At 42.7% G+C, this 14,696-nt stretch overlaps 1 long non-coding RNA gene across 1 annotated transcript; it reads left to right on the top strand.

The window, feature by feature from the left end:
* Positions 1–531: 531 nt before the first annotated feature.
* LOC115477617 lies at positions 532–14,440 on the top strand. The gene is made up of 4 exons (XR_003943352.1): positions 532–761; positions 1,170–1,174; positions 2,418–2,419; positions 14,427–14,440. It is a non-coding gene; the product is annotated as an uncharacterized LOC115477617 (long non-coding RNA).
* The last annotated feature ends 256 nt before the right edge of the window (positions 14,441–14,696 follow it).

The raw sequence follows: 14,696 nt of genomic DNA, 5'->3' as shown, positions 1-14,696 counted from the left end.
TAACCTTTCCCCTCCGCTTCCCCATTATCAACGACGAAGTGAAGGCACCAAAAAAGGTAAAAGACAAGGGCAACTTCCAGGAGCAAACTCAAGAGTACTACTACTACTACTATTTAGCATTTCTATAGCGCTACAAGGCATACGCAGCGCTGTACAAACATAGAAGAAAGACAGTCCCTGCTCAAAGAGCTTACAATCTGTTTAGAATTTAGGGGTCCCAAGCCCCCCCAAGAAGGCTAGAGTGACCTCAATCTGACTCCATCTCTAAATAACACTAGTACTGGGGTAATCAGGGGGTTGTGAAGTTCTAAGAGAAATTGCCACTGAGAGAGACGTTAGGTCTCAAATCCCCACATTAGTCCGCCTCTCAGCACTGGCAAGGAATAGATACCAGCCTTATGACAAACTGGATTTAGGCTACAGGTTATATAATGCAGCGAATGATAGCCAGATGTAGCAAAAGCATTTGTACTTACAGCCTTTCATCATTAAGTGAAGCCCACAAACCATCGTTTAGAATGGAGAGTTTATTTGCATATCAGATTTTAATCAGGTACATTCATCAGACAAATTCTGGATTCAGCTGACCGGAGCTCTGCTGCTTTCGAGGCGTTGAAGAAAAGTTCTCTCTAGGGCTTGCATGCACCCTGCTTTTATACAATTTGGTCACTATACAAGTCTATGGAGAGCTCTAATATTGCTTCATCTATGAGTCATGCCCTCCGGCCAGGTGCTCTTCCGTTTTAGTATTGCAACTTGTTGTGCAACTTCCCTTTTTGTAAACACTTCCTTAGATACGGACATCCAAACATCAAAACATGAACATCTCCCTAGATACGGACATCCAAACATCAAAACATGAACAAACAACTTTTTTATGAAGATATCTAAATTTGGATATATTAATTTCATATTATCTTGTGATCTGGGTTAGGATTTTAGCCATCAATTCCTTGATCTTGGCTTTTGCACTGCTTTTGAATGTCACACCAAATTCTAATGAGGCCTAGTCAGTGCCTTTTAGCAGTTTAAGCTGTTTAAGGTATGTAAATTGACCCACCACTATTCCAGTGGATAGATCTTAGGGTAGAACACATATTAACTTGCAGGAAAAGCAAGTCCTTGCTCAGCCAGTCATAGATCTTCAAACCTAGCTGGTATTTTTACAGCCTTAGTCCTAAAATCTGGCCTTCCACCCTTCCGGTGGGCATCCAGTGAGGGCCGCTTGCTGTAGTATAATTATACATTCCCCACTTGTCACCCCCTCTGAGGAGGGGTGACACAAAGCTCGTCAAGCTCGTCATCATCCATTCCAGAAGGTGGCAAGCTATCAAACGAGAGGGGGAGTTTGGGTCTTACAAATTGCTAGAAGGTATGGTGCAAGATAAGAAACTTCATTCTCAGGTTATATATTATTTGGGCATATGGAATTCCCTTTATATTATCCAATCCCTTGGGCCTTAATCTTGATGTTACCCCTCTTGAGGCTTATTCAAACCTGTAGTGAGAGAGGTTTTATGAATGGGACAAATCCATTAGTTCATCTACAAAATCTCATGAAGTATAGGTATGTGGGTAATAGCAATTTAAGGTGGATCGTACTAATAAACACTTTCAGGTCTTTCTATGGCTTCTATTATATCTGTTGCATAGTGCATGGGGAGATAATCTAATGTATCTATTTCAGTGGTCCTCGGAAGGAATAGTGGTTTTGATTAAGCATTGTTATGGTGGCTTAACAACTACATGGTTAGTACTCAGATTGCAGGCTGTTTAAGGTTGTAGGTATTCAGAATCCTTAAACAGGTCGGAATTCCTGGACCTTACTATTACTCATCATTGGCATCCAATCATGAGCACTAAAAAGTGGATAACAAGTATGAGGTTGCCTTATACAGCAAAAATGGTCAATCCTAGGAAAATTTATATTAACAAGACATGCAGCTTTTCAATATATAGACAGGATTGCTGCTAAACTGAAAATAAAACAAAATATGAATCTATAATGTCCATAAACAGCAACAGTAATTCTCAAATTAAGTATCAGTTCTAAAGTCTCTTTCATCGATCATGGTTGAGACGGTGGAAGCGCTGAAGAATCTGGACGGAGATCTGGAAGATCTAACAGGGCTGGATTTTCAAGCTGAAGGAAGTGGCCGGTCTTGAGATGGTTAGGCTGGTAACATCTGGTTCTGCGGCTGAGTAAACCCGTATATCTTTCACATGGACCCAAAACTTGTGGTCCAGTAGTTTGCAAGGTGTAAAGATTATTGCCACAACCTTGGGGGATCTAACATCATTTGGGCCTGGATAGATCTTGAAGACGTATTTATGGTGTACAAACTTGGATCTTTCCATGTCTTTATGCTAGGCATGTACCATCATAATCAGTCCATCAAGAGTCAAATAATATATAGATGTCAAGAGAAATGAAAGACAATGTAAACATGGAGAAAACAGTGCTAATTAAGTACAAAAGCAAAAGCGAAACCATAAGGGTTCAATAATGAAAAGCCAATTTACATAAATAGCAATAGTATATATAAAATTATATCTCCTGTTTGGTAGGGGTCAATTGCAACCCTCTTAATACTAGAAATCGGGATTTGCATAATATATCCCCACTTCTGGCTTGCATAATGTGCAAGACAGATTGGTAATTATTACAAAGAGATGATCAAATAACAATAGTAAAATATATGGAACAAACGAAAAGGGTACAACAAACAAACAAAAAAAAACCACAATAAAATTATTGATGTATGGAGGGTCAGGAATATGGTGAACAAAAATAGGCAAAAGGCATGGATAATGCGTTGCAATGTATGGCCAGTAGGTATAGAGTCTTCACCTGCAATGACTACCATTCACCAAGGGTTGAGCCCCCAGTTGCAGGAGGCCAGCAGGACTTACGAGCTAGACGATTCAGAAAGAAGGGTAGAGGCCAAAGCTTCTTGCAACTCCAGTAAGTGGAGAGCCTATCTCTTTCGCTCATGGACCAATCGATGCATCTGTTGAAACTCACGCTCAATAATGTCTCGTATCTCACACCGGGTAATGTTGGGGTCTGTGCATCTGTCCTTTATTCTAGCGATTCTTTGCTGCAATATAGCCTTCAGATCAGATATATTATCGGGTAGCTCTTGTTTGCTAGCAGTCGTCTCCTCGGTGAGGGACGTCAACGGGATTCCTGTATCCATCTGGGGAAAGGCAAAACTTAAACAGACCAGTAGTGCCATTTATGTGGTAAATTTATTGAATGAAGTCATAATGCTAGGAGGCGGGTCGTGGGTATAAATGGGGGCCAGGAAGGAGGCATGGTAAGAAACAAAGCATCGAGAATGAAAAAATTAAAAAAAATTAAAAAAATTAAAAAAAGCACCCTGAAGGGTGTAAGATAAAAATAGGCTTACAAAAAAAAAATAAAAATTAAAACAAAATATTATACATCTGAATTGCAGCAAGGCATATTCAGATGGCAATGCAAGAAAAAGGATCCTCAAAAAAGACAAACAAGAGTTAGTTGAAGCAGGGTGTTAGTCAAACACACAAAGCATAAATTCCAGGACCGCTGCACACAAATAATCTACACTCACAGTGAAAGACAGAGAGATAAAAAGAGCAATAGTTGGCATACCAGGGGTCATGGTGATAACCTGTGTTAAATAGAAAGGAATCAGAAAGTGGAGTGCATAATTTTCCTTATTTATGTCTGAAAGCTTCACCAATTCTCAATTCAAGAATACTACAAAATCTATGATCAGCGCAAAATGTTCCCCCAAATGGCCAGTTCAAGGGAATATTTCTCGCATTTATTCCATAAAACGGATAATGGTTATTAAATATTGCTTCTTTCTTAGACAAGGAAATAATGAAAAGCTTTCAGATATCACACATACCATAGAGAGATTTCAAAAATGAAGGCTTTATATTAATGCAAAAACTAAAGAAGTGAATGTAAACAGCGTAACAGTTAAAGCAGAAAACATTTTAACAATGAGCAATACACAGCTTTTATTTAAAAGGGATCCCGTATAAAGTAAAATGGCATAAATAAGTCAGTTCAGGTATATATAAAAAAAAACATAAAATGAATATCCTCTGGGGATCGCTCATCCCTGCAGTTGATAAGAACTCCCCAGGGAAGGTATGCATAGAAACAAATAAATAACTTGCTGACTTTGTTAGGTCATTTGTATGGTACCATAAATATACATATGCAATTAAACCAAGAGAAATATAACATAAAAACATGTCATCTGTAATAGAAACAGAAACATCACACCAACACATATACAGAGAAATGGTTTCTGGATACTAAATGAGGAGCTGAGTACTATGAGTAACTGTGAACTACAAAATCAGATCGGGTTCGGAATACGCCTAGTCATTATGGACGGGTGGGGTGGGCGATTTTGATTTCTGGGCCAATGTTGAACTGGCAGAAGACATTTAGATGCATAATGTCCAATTTGACGGCAACGGAAACATGCCACACTAGCACGGCGATAGGGACTAGATTGGGAATCCTGGTTTCCAGTTTTAAGGCCTCTGCGATTGTCAGCATACCTGAATTGGGGGTTATGTTTTTCATAATCTGGCAAATCAGGGTAAACACGAGGGCAAGTAGTAGGTGAACTGGAACTAAGGATAGCAGGGTACCTAGTGCCATGAGGAGAGGAAAGCAAATATAGGGTGGACGGGGTGCTAGAACTAGAAGGTGTGGAGGGGCTGATCTTAGAGGACATCTTAGCCTTCAAATCAGCAATCTGCAACATTGTGAGATTCCTGTGCAAAACCTGGTCCCGGCGGACCTCTCTTTGCCTATTCTCAATTAGTTGCCTACAATAGTGAAGGATATGTTCCCGAACCTGTGGCCATTCCATGTGTTGTAAACCTATCGTCTTATCTAGGTTCTTCCTGACCTTAGAGGGTAAGGTCTGTTTAAGTAAGTAATAGAATACAGGGAGAGCATTGTCTGAGTCAAATCTTTCCTCAATCTCATCATGAAACAACTGCTGCATCCTAATTAGGTAAGCTTCAATCAGTTCTGACCCCACCTCCCATCGTTGTGAAGTGATGACGGAGAAATCTTTCTGGGCAGGGAAGGAAGTACGTATCTCTTGAAACAATTTTTCTTTAATCACTGTCAAGGGGGCACTATCATACTGATTCTCAGTCACAAGTTCAGCATAGCCTGCTTGTGTGAACAAATCAGTGATGCTAGCATGGGCGGTCCTGCCCAATATGGCCTTCATATTTCCTACTGAAAGAGCTGTCCCTAGAGTGGCCTGTTGCAGTTTTAGTAGCCACTTGTTCCCTCCTTTAGTAATATTCGGGAGTCGCAGAACAAGGCCATTCAGCTCAGTTGCAGACAGGGGAGTAGTAATATACTCTGTATGAGGAAGACCAGCTGACATTCTATTCAGCAGGGGGAAAAGATTTGCAGCTCTGGAAAAGTTTAGCACCCTCTCCCCAGGAGGGGGTGGTGTGAGGGTGATCATATTGATTAAAATATCCAATGGTGGAATTTCAGCAATGATCTAGAACGTAGGTAGATAACTGTGGGCTAGAGCAAATATACATGAAACCCAGGCCTAGAATCAGTGGTTTGAAGCCATAAGTTAAGGACGGGACAAAATAAGTATCAGTGATAGTTGTATAGTTGTATAATAGTGAAAATAAATTATATAATAATTTTTTTCAGAGCCGCTATAGAACCCGATTTTGAACACAGTCCTAGGACCAAGGTTTCAGAGAATACAGTAGAATTATGAAAAGAGCTAGGGGCGGTACGCCAATAGTTTACAAGAGCATGCGATACTCACGTGTCTTCTATTATACTCAAATTCTGTGTAGGAGGTAGCCTCAAGCAATTCACTTCCTGGCTGCGGCAGTGCTATGCGTTCCACGGGGCTCAGGGAAGCCCCGTTACTGCTCTCTATCGACGTCAACGCGTCGACAGTGGCAGATGGGGTCGATGTGCCCAGAGGACTCGGCTGCTGTTTGGAAAATTGCAATGTCGTCTGCCTCAGTGAGGAAGCGGCTTCAGGAGCCGAGGGGTACTCCTTAACCTTTCCCCTCCGCTTCCCCATTATCAACGACGAAGTGAAGGCACCAAAAAAGGTAAAAGACAAGGGCAACTTCCAGGAGCAAACTCAAGAGTACTACTACTACTACTATTTAGCATTTCTATAGCGCTACAAGGCATACGCAGCGCTGTACAAACATAGAAGAAAGACAGTCCCTGCTCAAAGAGCTTACAATCTAATAGACAAAAAATAAATAAAGTAAGCAAATCAAATCAATTAATGTGAACGGGAAGGAAGAGAGGAGGGTAGGTGGAGGCGAGTGGTTACAAGTGGTTACGAGTCAAAAGCAATGTTAAAGAGGTGGGTTTTCAGTCTAGATTTAAAGGTGGCCAAGGATGGGGCAAGACGTAGGGGCTCAGGAAGTTTATTCCAGGCGTAGGGTGCAGCGAGACAGAAGGCGCGAAGTCTGGAGTTGGCAGTAGTGGAGAAGGGAACAGATAAGAAGGATTTATCCATGGAGCGGAGTGCACGGGAAGGGGTGTAGGGAAGGACGAGTGTGGAGAGATACTGGGGAGCAGCAGAGTGAGTACATTTATAGGTTAGTAGAAGAAGTTTGAACAGGATGCGAAAACAGATAGGGAGCCAGTGAAGGGTCTTGAGGAGAGGGGTAGTATGAGTAAAGCGACCCTGGCGGAAGATGAGACGGGCAGCAGAGTTTTGAACTGACTGGAGAGGGGAGAGGTGACTAAGTAGGAGGCCAGCAAGAAGCAGATTGCAGTAGTCTAAACGAGAGGTGACAAGGGTGTGGATGAGGGTTTTGGTAGAGTGCTCGGAAAGAAAGGGGTGGATTTTACGGATGTTGTAAAGAAAGAAACGACAGGTCTTGGCGGTCTGCTGGATATGAGCAGAGAAGGAGAGAGAAGAGTCAAAGATGACCCCAAGGTTTCGAGCTGAGGAGACAGGGAGAATGAGAGAGCCATCAACAGAAATAGAAAACGGGGGGAGCGGGGAGGTGGGTTTGGGGGGGAAAATTAGAAGCTCGGTTTTGGTCATATTTAATTTCAGGTGGCGTTGAGACATCCAGGCAGCAATGTCAGACAAGCACGCTGAAACTTTGGTTTGGATGCAAGGTGAGATATCAGGGGTAGAAAGGTAGATTTGGGAGTCATCAGCATAGAGGTGGTAGGAAAAGCCATGGGATGAGATTAATGAACCAAGGGAAGAAGTGTATATAGAAAAGAGGAGGGGACCAAGAATAGAACCCTGAGGTACGCCGACAGGCAGAGGGATAGAAGTAGAAGAGGATCCACCAGAGTGAACACTAAAGGTGCGGAGGGAGAGGTAGGAAGAGAACCAGGAAAGGATAGAGCCCTGGAATCCAAGTGAGGACAGGGTATCGAGAAGTATGCTGTGATCGACAGTGTCAAAAGCATCTTGGCCCCTTTTTTTTTTTCTTTTTTTGTTCTTTTAAAAGGAAACGGGCGCTAGCAAGGCTATCATGTAATGGCGATTATGTTTGTAAGTGAACCGCGATTCTCCCGCCTCCCATCCCATCCCATCCATATCCACCGATTCTCCTCTGCGCTGCCCTCCCATCCCATCCGTGTCCCGCAATTCTCCCCTCGCCTCCCATCCCATCGATATCCAGTGACTCGCTTCTGCCCTGCCATCCCATCCCATCCATGTGCAGCGATTCTCCTGTGCCCTGCCCTCCCGTCAGTCACCAATTGTAATAAAAACTTGAGAGATCAGCCAAGCTTTCACCTGCTTCCTGAAGTAGAGGTAGTCTTGGGTTAGTCATAGCCTCTCTGGGAGAAAGTTCCAGAGTGTGGGAGCTACTCCTGAGAAAACTTGTTGGCGGGTATCATATTGTACAATTTCTTTTGATGAGGGGACAGATTATGATGCTCTTTGAGAGGACCTTAAAGGTCTCACAGGTGTGTAAAGGCTAACTTATTCTTTAAGTACTCTGGCCAATTTTGTCTGAGGACCTTGAAAATCAAACATAGGGTTTTAAATTTAGCTCTGTAAGTTATTGATAGCCAGTGTAGTATTTGCAGGAAGGTTGTGATATGGTGATGCCACTTGCAGCCTTCTATCAGTTGGGCTACAGTTTTCTGAATTAGTTGGAGCTGATACAATCTCTTTTTGATCTGGCCATTGTACAGGGCATTATAGTAGTCTATTTGTGATGTTATCATGGCATGCACCACTGTGGTCAGACCAGTAGCGTAGCCAGAAGGCAATTTTTGTGTGGGCCAACAGGTTGGATGGATGGGCACTAGACAGTGGTGTGCTGGTGAATGTTTAACAACAGGCTCCCTCCTCGGTCCACCTCTGCACCCCTCGTCCACATCTGCGCACCCCCCCCCCCATCCAACTCTGCACCTCCCCTCAAAATTGCAGAGCTAGCTATAGCCGGTGAGAGAGCCTGGGGTGGGGGGCAATGCATTACTCTCTCCAGGAAAAAAAAATTAAATGATCCCAAGTTCCAATATAATTCATGTTTAATATGGGATAAAATGCCATAAATAAGTAAATAAATATAAACTTTCAATGTTGAGCACCTGATTCTCAAAGTGGACATATTCCAAACACTATAATGAAAATAAAATTATTTTTTTCTACCTTTGTTGTCTGGTGACTTTGTTTTTCTGATCATGCTGGCCCAGTATCTGATTCTGCTGCTATCTGTCCTCTTAACTCCGTTTCCAGGGCTTCCTTTCCATTTATTTCTTTACTTTCCGCCTTTCTTCTTCATTTCTTGCCCTACATCCGTAAGTAAAAGCTGGGTCCTCCACAGACTTGACTGTCCAGTGGATCCAGCTTCTGCCTATTTTCTTCATCCATGTGCAGTTTTTCTTCTCTCTTCTTTTTCCCTCATCTCATCTCCTTCCTCACTCTTCCCTTCCCTCCATCCATGTCCAGCATTTCTTCTCTCTCCCTTCCCTCTCCTCCATCCATGTCCAGCAACCTTCCTCTCTCCCCTGCCCTCCCCTCCATCTACCCATGTCCATCAACCTTCCTCTCTCCCCTGCCCTTCCCTCCATCCACCCATGTCTAGCAACTCTCCTCTCCCCTCCCCTCCCTCTATCCATCCATACCCAGCAATTCTCTTCTCTCCCCTAACCTTCTCCAACCATCCATACCAAGCAATTCTCTTCTCTCCCCTAACCCTCTCCATCCATCCATACCCAGCAATTTCCTTCTCTCCTTTTCCCCCTCCATCCATCCATACCCAGCAATTCTTTTCTCTCTCCTGCCCCCTCTATCCATCCATACCCAGCAATTGTCTTCTCTCCCCTGCCCCCCTCCAGCCATTCATACCCAGCAATTCTCTTCTCTCCTCTGCCCCCCTCCAGCCATCCATACCCGGTGATTCTCTTCTCTCCCCTGCCCCCCATCCATCCATCCATACCTAGCGATTCTCCTCTCTCCCCTGCCCTGCCCTCCCCTCCATCCATCCATACCCAGCGATTCTCCTCTCTCCCCTGCCCTCCCCTCCCACTCCCATCCATGTCCAGCAATTCTCCTTCGCCCCCATCCTCCCCTCCCATTCCACCTGCCCGCCCTCTTCTCCCCCTAACATCCCCCTTTTTCTTCCTGCCACAGCGCCCTGCATGGTTTAAATCTTTTTTTATTGCCTTTGTCGAAGCAGCTGCGTCATTGAAAGCCCTGCCCGTCTTAGCCTTCCCTTCCTGATGTAAACCCGCACTATGATGTCATAAGTGCGCTCACTTGAAGGAACAGGCTCTGTAAGATGTCACAGTGTTTTCCCCGCAAAATGATCAAAGCCTTTGCCAAACCAAGAAAATTGTTACAAAGCAAAATTTATTTAAACTAATTTCAAATTATTTCAGCATTTCAATTTCTTTCAGGTGTTAACAGAAATTCTATTTCTTTTCTTTAATAGCAATCAATAACAGCTTGGAACTACTTTCAAACAATACATCAGATAAGTATTCACCTTTTTTTACCTAAAATATTGAACAATAATGTTAAAATTATTTTTTCTATGTAAAGGACTGATTCTTTGTGTTGTTTGTGTTGTTTTCCCAGGTCTCACAGTCAAGAACCCAAAGGTAAGTATGCATGTAATCTTTTAATTGAATTAAACCTTTTGTCCGAAGCTCGTGCTGGTAAGTACTTAGCTGCAAGACAGCTGCAAACCTTCCTCAGCCTTCTTCTCTTTCTTGCGTTGGAGCTCGTTGTTCTGGTCCAGGTTATTATGGAGTGGATGATACCTGATCTTTAATTAAATAAAAAGGAACAAAAACCCTGGCTCCCTGATGAATGTAAGCAGAAATTCTGGGAATTTAAGTCAAAACTGGTGGCCAATTAACTAATTTCAAAGTAACAGGTAAGTATTATTCCCTTTCTCTACTCTGATCTCACTGTGTTTCCCTCACTAATAATGAGAAGGCTATTGTTGACTTTAATTGCTCTCTCATAGCCAGGTCCACTCACTCTCAAAACCATACATCTTTCTCTCCCTTACACTACCCACATCTGCAGATTCTCTCACCCTTTAGCACTCAAATCTTCCACACCCCTGCAGCATGCCTGCCATACAGTAACTCCTCTCACTCACTAACACCCAAGTTCCACTCACCTGCAGCACCACTGACATACAGGTCTGACTCTCTCAGTAACACAAGCACTTCTCCCACTCTAAACTCCCAATTCTCCACACACCTGCAGCACCCCTAGCACACAGGTCTGACTCCCTCAGTGACACAAGCTCTTCTCCCACTTTGACACCAAATTCTCCACACACCTGCAGCACCCCTAGCACACAGGTCTGACTCCCTCAGTGACACAAGCTCTTCTCCCACCTTAAACACCAAATTCTCCACACACCTGCAGCACCACTGTCATACAGGTCTGACTCCCTCAGTGACACAAGCTCTTCTCACACTCTAAATCTCAAACCTTTCACACACCTGAAGCACCCCTAGCATACAGGTCTGTCTCTTCCAGTGTCACAAGCTCTTCTCACTGTCTTACAGACTCATCTCCCCTAGCAACAGCATCACAGCTTGACCATCTGACCCACACGGACCAATCAGCTGCTGGCTTTCAAAATGTCAGCTAACTTTTTCAGTTGAGAATCTAGGTACATTCTCCATCTTGAAATACATTTTTCCCATTAAAGTATATGGGAAAAATGAATTTCCATACAAAATACATAATAAATCACATTATACTTTAACAAAAATTGTACCACCATCCCAGTCACATTTTTCTGAATCCAGTCCATGCTTTCTTTTTTTTAAACCATTAATATACACCATTTTAACCTATTTTCACCCCAAAACCCCATAAAAGTTTTACCAAAAATTACCAAAATTTCCACATGTATAAAGTCACATGTGCGCTCTCAAACCCCGTCGTCTGAATTTAAAAAAACACTTCCAGAGCAGCGCACGACGCTTCGCACTGGAAACCCCCCAAAATCCCTTTAAAATTACTTTAAAAAATTTTAAAGTACATAACTTATCTAAACAGACCCCCCAGACCCCCCAGCCATTAAAATAATAATTTTAAAAATTTTATGGAAGGCCCGACAACAAAACACCTCAAAAAGCTAAAAATTAAACCAAATTAAATTAAAGTAAGGCCATAGGACCTCTTACCTTGGCCCCCTAACGTGTACCCTGGAGTCAAATTACTTCCTGAGGGTCCCGGTATCCCTCCAATGCTCCTCTTCTTTTCTTCAGGCCAAAAATCAAAATCGAGACCCAGGCTCCATTTTGCGGCCTACCGGCGTTTCCCTGCATTCGCGCATGCGCCGAACCAGCGCACATGCAGGGAAACAAGCTCGAGGCCGGCCAGTCTCCTCTCCTCCCGGCTCCGATCGGCGCGCCACCATGATTTCAGCTGCTCCCTCTGCATCTTTAGCCCCAGGACTTGCTCCGGTCCCGAAATGGGACTCCAGAACCTCGGAGCAAGCCTGGGGAGCACCAAAAACGCGGCCACCACTCTGGATGGGCCCAAAACGGCCCAAAATACAATCGGACCCTCCTGAGGGTCACAAAACAAATGGGCACAATCAAAACGGCCCCATATGCCCCAAAAGCATTCCCAATTTAATGGGTTTTTTTTTAACCCTTTACACTGAGTTCATTCCTCGCAGAAAGAGGAAATAACATCAGAAGGTGGGACTCTGAGGGAACGAACTCATGAAGGGTAGGCTCGATGGGTAGGGCTTTCAAAGACGCGGCCGCTTCGACGGAGGTAAAAAAGATTTAAACCCCGGGCGAGGGGATGTTGTGTGGGCGGGACTAGAGAGAAAGTGGCTGGGCCCGGGCCCGTCCAGGCCCACCCGTGGCTATGCCCCTGGGTCAGACTCGTCTTTTTAATATGGAGAGAGGTTTCATAGCTGCCACTAGTGACAGAGACAATTTTTAAAGGTTGTTTGAATTTGCAGGATCAGAGTGAGTGATGAATCCAGCAGTATCCCAAGATTCCTGACCTGTGATTTTAGGGGGAGTTCATACTTCCTAAAAGGTATTTTGAAAACAGATATTTTTCCACTTGTGTTAGGTACCCAAAGAATCTCTGTTTTGCTTGGGTTCAGGCAGAGTTTTGTTGTTTTTTGCCCATTCCTGAGTTGCAGTTAGACAAGCAGTCAGTTTGCTGAAAGCTGTGGGTAGATCTGGTTCAATGGGTATAAGTAGTTGCACATCATCAGCATAGATATAGAATTTTGTGTACATCAACCAAAGCTGCTCAGCCATAGGTTTGAGGTAGATATTAAACATTAAAGATATTAGTGAATCAGTCCATTTTATGTGAACCAAAGGTAATGTGAGCATGACTTTGGGTAATGGGCATTTCAATGCCATCTTTCTTGATGTGGATTTGACATGACTTTGCCAAAAATGAACAAAAGGAATGGAGATTCTTTTAAAATCGTAGTCCTGTTCATTCAGCTTGGCAGAGGTGAACCAAACCAAAAATGTTGCCATACATCATGTTTTCTCATTCATGTGAAAACAAATGCATGTCTCCAAACAGCCATATCAGTCAGAATTTCTGAACAGAAATTATTTCTTTTTGGCAGTGCAGTGAATAAATGAATATTAAGTGCCCAGGAGGCCTTCCTAACTGCTGGTATTTAGTATTCTGCCATGAAGTACTAATATCTTTTTCTCCTCTGATTGGCTTAGAGACATCTTTTGGGTGTATTGTATGGTTACAGCGCTGCATAACCCTAGTAGCGCTCTAGAAATGTTAAGTAGTAGTAGTAGTTATGGGAGAAGTGGGGGAGGAATTTTGTTTTTTTCTTAATATAGAAATAGGAGGGTTGGGGCACCATTGGTCACTTGATTCACTTTAAATCTGAAGGGAATTCTAAGGGCAGGACTGTGTTTCAGGGAACCAGCCGCTTCTCTTATGTAAATGAAGGGAGGGGAGAACTGGTGCTAGGCATTTCTTGTCTGGTTAACTCTGATAGGCCAAACAGCAGATCTAAAATTAACTAACATAAGAATAGCCATACTGGGTCAGACCAATGGCCCATCTAACCCAATGCCCTGTTTCCAACAGTGGCCAATCCAGGTCACAAGTACCTGGCAGAATCCCAAATAGTAGCAAGATACCATGCTACCAATCCAAGACAAGCAGTGGCTTCCCACTTGTCCATCTCAATAGCAGACTATGGACATTTCCTCCAGGAAATTATCTAAACCTTTTTTAAACCCAGATATGCTATTTGCTGTAACCACATCCTCTGGCAATGAGTTCCAGAGCTTAACTGCCTAAATCTAGTTGTCCAATGTCAAACCACTGATCATCTAAGGTTTAACTGCATTCCCACCACATTGTCTATTTTGGTCTGTCTTGTTTTTATATAGGTTCTGGTTTTCCTACACAGTTTAGCCAGTCAGTGAGGAGAGATTTAAAGCAGCCGGTTTTGTTCAGCTAACTCCCAAGTTAGTCAGTTAAACCTTACAAATATGGACCTAAGAACTTTACTAAGATCACTATCTGACTGCACTTCAAAAAGATAAAGAATCTGCAAACAGTCTAAAAAAAACTTTAAAGCACTTGGATATATTAGATACAAAGTAATCTCCATTCAAAGTTGGGTAAGGGCTAGTTTGCAAAGTGAAGAAGTCAGCAGGAAAAGAAGATATACAATGTAAAAGAAAATTACTGTGTCATCGAAAAGATAATGAAGTTTGAAAGAAATCTAAATGGTATGAGGCATTTCGAATTAAAAATACTGTAGCCTGCAAAGCCACTAATGAAAATAGACTTGTATAAATACCATCACAATGATCCAGACACTGTTGAAAGGCTGGACAAATATTTTATCGTGTATAATGAAAGCAATAGAAAAAGATAAATGCAGTGTTTTTCTGTGACCTCAATTCTGTAAAAAATCAGGCCAAAAATATCTGGTGTTGAAGGGGGTTTCTATGAATAACAAATTATTCACATTAGATTCTGTATCTAGTATTCACATGGATTACAGACTTTATCCCTACTCTCAGTAGCAGAATACATTATCTCCTTCATTAAAGCTTTACTTCCTCTCACTATCCCTTATAGAATGTGTATCTCTATGCAGACACCAGTCATATTTGTTAAAGAAAGAGAGGCTGTAGAACACATTTTATGGAAAGATATATTTGCCAATGCTTTAACTAAAAAAAA

Source organism: Microcaecilia unicolor, chromosome 9 (assembly GCF_901765095.1).
Source record: "Microcaecilia unicolor chromosome 9, aMicUni1.1, whole genome shotgun sequence".
Taxonomy (NCBI): Eukaryota; Metazoa; Chordata; class Amphibia; order Gymnophiona; family Siphonopidae; genus Microcaecilia; species Microcaecilia unicolor.
Note: the sequence above shows the minus strand (reverse complement) of the source record. Positions and strands in the feature narration are given on the sequence as shown.